Genomic DNA, 5258 nt, shown 5'->3' with positions numbered 1-5258 from the left:
TACTTTTAGTAGAGACAGGGTTTCGCCATGATGGCCAGGCTGGTCTCAAACTCCTGGTCTCAAGTGACCCACCTGCCTTGGCCTCCCAAAGTGCTGGGATTACAGGCATGAGCCCACCTGGCTACATTTTCACTTATATATATTTTCCTGCTCTGTGTTCAGAAGTTAAGAAGACTGATCAAAAATTAAATTTTTGAATAGTTGGTATATGTACATGGGATAAAATTATAAAGGTGGAAATAATATATAGTGATAAGTAAACCTCTTTTTACCTATCCAGTTCCCCTTTTTAAAGGCAAGGTTTGTTATAATTTTCTCTAATTCTTCCAGAGAGTCTCCATGCGCGAGCGCGCGCGCACGTGTGTGTGTGTGTGCCTGCCTGCCTGCGTGTATCTTTTACTGTGGTAAAATATAGATAACCTGACGTTCACCATTTTAGCATAGAATGCTGTGGCATTAACATCACTGTACAACCATCATGGCTGTCCATTTTAGGCTTTTCATCTTCCCAAACTGAAACTCTGTACCCGTTTAATAATAATTCCATATCTCTCCCTGTTGCCGCCCGTGGCAACCACCGTGCTACTTCTGTGTCTATGAGTCTGATTATCCCAGGTGCCTCATGTATAAATGGAAGAGTACAATATTTGTCCTTCCCGTGCTTGCTTTGGCAGCACATATGCTGAAATAGGAACAAAAGAAATACGATTAGCATGGCCCCTGTGCGAGGATGACATGCAAATTTTCAAGCATTCCATTTTTAAAAAACAAACAATATTTGTCCTTCTGTGTCTGGTTTATTTCACTTAGCGTAATGTTCTCAAGGTTCACCCATCTTGTTGCATGTGTCAGAATTTTATTCCTTTTTGAGTAATATTCCATTGTATTTTTCCCACATTTTGTTCATCCATCTGTCTATTGATGGACATTTGTGTTTTTTTCATCTTCTGACTGTTGTGAATAATGCTGCAGTGAATATTGGTGTATAAATATCTGTTTGAGTCTCTGCTTTTTTTTTTTTTTTTTGAGACAGAGTTTTACTCTTGTTGCCCAGGCTAGAGTGCAATGAAATGATCTCGGCTCACTGCAACCTCCACCTCCCAGGTTCAAGCAATTTTCCTGCCTCAGCCTCTTGAGTAGCTGGGACTACAGGCTCGTGCCACCACGTCCAGCTAATTTTGTATTTTTAGTAGAAACGGGGTTTCACCATGTTTGTCAGGCTGGTCTTGAATTCCTGGCCTCAGGTAATCTACCCGTCTCGGCCTCCCAAAGTGGCGGGATTATAGGCGTGAGCCATCGTGCCTGGCTGAGTCTCTGCTTTTAATTCTTTTGAGTGTCTATCCAGGAGTGGAATTGCTAGATCACGTGGCAGTTCTGTGTTCGACCTTTGAGGAACCACTGCAGTGTTTTCCACAGCAGCTGCACCATTTTGCATTCCCACCAGCAATGCAGAGGCTCTGGTTTCTCCACATCTTTGCTGGCACTTGTGATTTCTGTTGGTTTTTATGGAGGTGGGTGTTGTTGTTAGTGTTGTTTCTGTAATAACCATCCTACCGGGTGTGAAGTGGTACCTCACTGGGGCTTTGATTTGGGATTAGTAATGTTGAGCATCTTTTCATGTAGTTATTGGCTGTTTATACATCTTTGGAGAAACGTCTTGTCTTCGCCCATTTTTAAACCAGGTTGTTTTCTTTTGTTTGATTTTGAGTTGTAGGACATGTGTTTATTTTTAACATGAATGGTAAGATACTACACTCTGCTTCTTTTTTACTTATCAGTATATCTTGATTATTCTTTATTAGTATATGCAAATCATCCTCATTTCATTGATGAATCATCATATATTGAATTAATCTCTCCACTAATGGACATCTAAGTTGTTTCCAGGCTTTTGCTATAATAGTTCCTGCTACAGAGAAGATCTTAGTATGCATATCATCTAGCAAAAGTGAGAATTTTTTCTTGGATAAATGATTGGAAATATGTCAAAGGGCTTGCAAATGTCTGGTAGATGTTGCTAACCTGATACACAGCCTCTCATCTCATGTGAGAATACCTGTTTCCACAGTCCTTCTTAAACAGTTTAATTATCAAGCATTGAGATTCTTTCTTCCAATCTGATATGTGAACAATAGAAACTCAGTGTTAATTTTCTTTTCTTTTTGGGACAGAGTCTTGTTCTGTTGTCCAGGCTGGAGTGCAGTGGCACAATTTCAGCTCACTGCAACCTCTGTCTCCCGGGTTCAAGCAGTTCTCCTGTCTCAGCCTCCTGAGTAGCTAGGATCACAGGCTTATGCCACCATGCCTGGGTAATTTTTGTATTTTTAGTAGAGATGGGGTTTCACCATGTTGGTCAGGCTGGTCTCAAACTCCTGACCTCAGATGATCCACCAGCCTTGGCCTTGCAAAGTGCTGGGATTACAGGCGTGAGCCACCACACCCCTAATTTTTACTTTCTAAGTTATGAGCGTCTTTCCTCTCTATTACAGCTATTTATATTTATTTCCTTTTGTTCGAACTGATGGTTCATGATTTTTCCCCATTTTTCTCACTGAATTATTTATCTTTTTATATATGAAGGTCTCAGCCTTAGTCATGATATGTATGTCATCTGTCTTTTCACTCTACTTTTACTTTCTGGCATGCAGAATTTTTTTTTTTAATTTAGTCAAATTATACACCTTTGGAGTATGGATTTAATTTTTGGAAATAAACATCATTTAGAGTAGTTTTAGTAGAATAAATTTAGGTTCCCCTAAGTAAAGCTAATTTGGTGGGGAAAAAATACACCCACAAGGAGTACCTCTGAAGGAAAGAATATAATTTTTCCATGTAGCTGATAAATTTAATTTGAAAGTGACTCTAATCTTATTCACAAACAAATCCAGGTTATTATAATTAACAGAATAAAAGTAGACTATAAGTCAGTAGTATCAGTTGCTGGCTCTATCATGGATTTTCTATGTGCCAGTTTCTTTTTATTTCATTTTCCTTATTTATAAAATTGAAATAAAAATTCCTGTACCACTTAAGCCACAAGAATATAAGAATATCAAATAAAAAATATCAACTTACATTTTTTTAAACACTCCATTCTAATCAATTTCAGAACATGTTGATACTTAAGAATTTGGTGAGCTAAGATGAGCTAGGGCCCAATCCTGGAATAGAAGTGCTGACCTTTCCCCAGCCACACCCATCTGCCCTGTTCCTATGCTTCAGTACGTTTACAGCGATCTTATTTTTAGTATTCCAGACTATTATGTGTGATATGGTTTGGCTGTGTCCCCACCCAGATCTCATCTTGAATTCCAGCTGCCATAATTCCCATGTGTCGTGGGGGGAACCCAGTAAGAGGTGATTGAATCACAGGGGCAGGTTTTTCTCATGGCATTCTCATGATAGTGAATAAGATGGTTTTATAAAGGGCAGACGCTCTCTTGCCTGCTGCCATGTAAGATGTGCCTCTCCTTCTCTGCCTTCCACCATGATTGTGAGGCCTCCGCAGCCATGTAGAACTGTGGGTCCATTAAACCTCTTTTTCTTTATAAATCAGCCAGTCTGGGGTATTTCTTCATAGCCGTATTAGCAGTATGAGAATGGACTAGTACACTGTGTTTACCTCATACCTGCCCCATCTATAGGAGCTTTTTTCCCTAATCTTTTTTTTTTTTGAGATGGAGTCTCACTCTGTTGCCCAGGCGGGAGTGCGGGGGCACCATGTTGGCTCATGCAACCTCTGTCTCCTGGGTTCAAGCAATTCTGTTGCCTCAGCCTCCTGAGTAGCTGGGATTATAGGTGCCCACCACCATGCCCATCTAATTTTTGTATTTTTAGTAGAGATGGGGTTTCACCCTGTTGGCCAGGCTGGTCTCGAACTCCTGACATCAGGTGATCCATGCACCTCGGTCTCCCAAAGTGCTGGGATTATAGGTGTAAGCCACCGTGCTCAGCCTTTTCCTAATATTTTCTTAATCTTTACACAAATTTTGCAGTCCAGCAGCACCAAGTACCCACTTGCTAATGTAGCGAGTCTCTTTTTTCATTGCTTTGATCTTCAACTCAGTATGAGTCTCTGAAGCGCACGGTATCCAATATTCATTTCTTTCACTGATAGGGAGACTTAAGCTTCGGTAGCGATTGGCAGGAACCTTGAGAGTACTAGGTCCTGTCTAAAATTCAGCAAGAAGTAGTAACAAGAATTTATTTGTAATGGATTAGAAATAACTTTTCCTAGGAGCACTGGATTTAGTATAATATTACTTTTACTTCTTCACATATAGTTCTGTTTTTGAAGAGATATTAAAATGGCATTTTGCAATTCATGTTTATCAGGTAGTAAGAAGTGTGAGCAGTGTGGAGAGATTGCGTGGGCAGCTTCCCCAAGCTGGAAGCTACTCAGAGAGTCTTTAAAAATGGTATTGTTACTGGGTCTGCGCTTGTGCAGTAGAAAAACATAAAAGTGGAATGGTGACTGTTGGGTCCACACACCCCTCAGTAAGAAATGAATTGCAAAACCAGGTTTATGTATGAATGAAGTGAGTGAGGAACTAAGACTACTTATATAACTTGGATAAATCTCAAAACACAACGTCGAGTTTAGAAAATTACAAAAGAAGGAAACATAATACCATATATTCATTTTAAATACACAAAATAATAGTAAATATTGTTTATGATACAAAGGTATGCATGGAAATGATAAGCATTATCCTCAGAATAGCGGTGTGGTTGCACCTGAAGATGAAAGGAGAAGGGGTGGAATGTTAGCTGTTTCTGCATTGTTTCATCGTTAGGAAAAAATTTTTGAAGAAAATGTGGCAAGATGTTAACATCTGTTCAATCTCGGTATTGGCGGGCCATGCGCGGTGGCTCACGCCTGTAATCCCAGCACTTTGGGAGGCTGAGGAGGGCAGATAGATCTACCTGCAGTCAAGAGTTCAAGACCATCCTGGCCAACACGGTGAAACCCCGTCTCTACTAAAAAGACAAAAATTAGCTGGGCGTGGTGGCGCATGCCTGTAATCCCAGCTACTTGGGAGGCTGAGGTAGGAGAATGGCTTGAACCTGGGAGGCGGAGGTTGCAGCGAGCTGAGATCGTACCACTGCACTCCAGCCTGGTGAGAGAGTGAGACTCTGCCTCACATACACAAAAAAAATCTTGGTATTGGCTGTCATCTTTTTTCCTGTACTTTTCTGTGAAATACTTTACACATAAAAATAAATAAGAGTGATTTATATCTTTTTTTTTTTTTTTT

At 40.2% G+C, this 5258-nt stretch overlaps 1 protein-coding gene and 1 non-coding gene across 6 annotated transcripts in view; both read left to right on the top strand.

The window, feature by feature from the left end:
* The window catches only part of EFCAB2 (EF-hand calcium binding domain 2), a 143465-nt gene that overhangs the window by 38016 nt on the left and 100191 nt on the right, over nucleotides 1-5258 (top strand). The window lies entirely within an intron of this gene.
* LOC119471818 lies at nucleotides 659-762 on the top strand. Its single transcript, XR_005200907.1, has one exon. It is a non-coding gene; the product is annotated as a U6 spliceosomal RNA (small nuclear RNA).

This window comes from Cebus imitator, unplaced genomic scaffold (assembly GCF_001604975.1).
Source record: "Cebus imitator isolate Cc_AM_T3 unplaced genomic scaffold, Cebus_imitator-1.0 Scaffold75, whole genome shotgun sequence".
Lineage (NCBI taxonomy): Eukaryota > Metazoa > Chordata > Mammalia > Primates > Cebidae > Cebus > Cebus imitator.
Note: the sequence above shows the minus strand (reverse complement) of the source record. Positions and strands in the feature narration are given on the sequence as shown.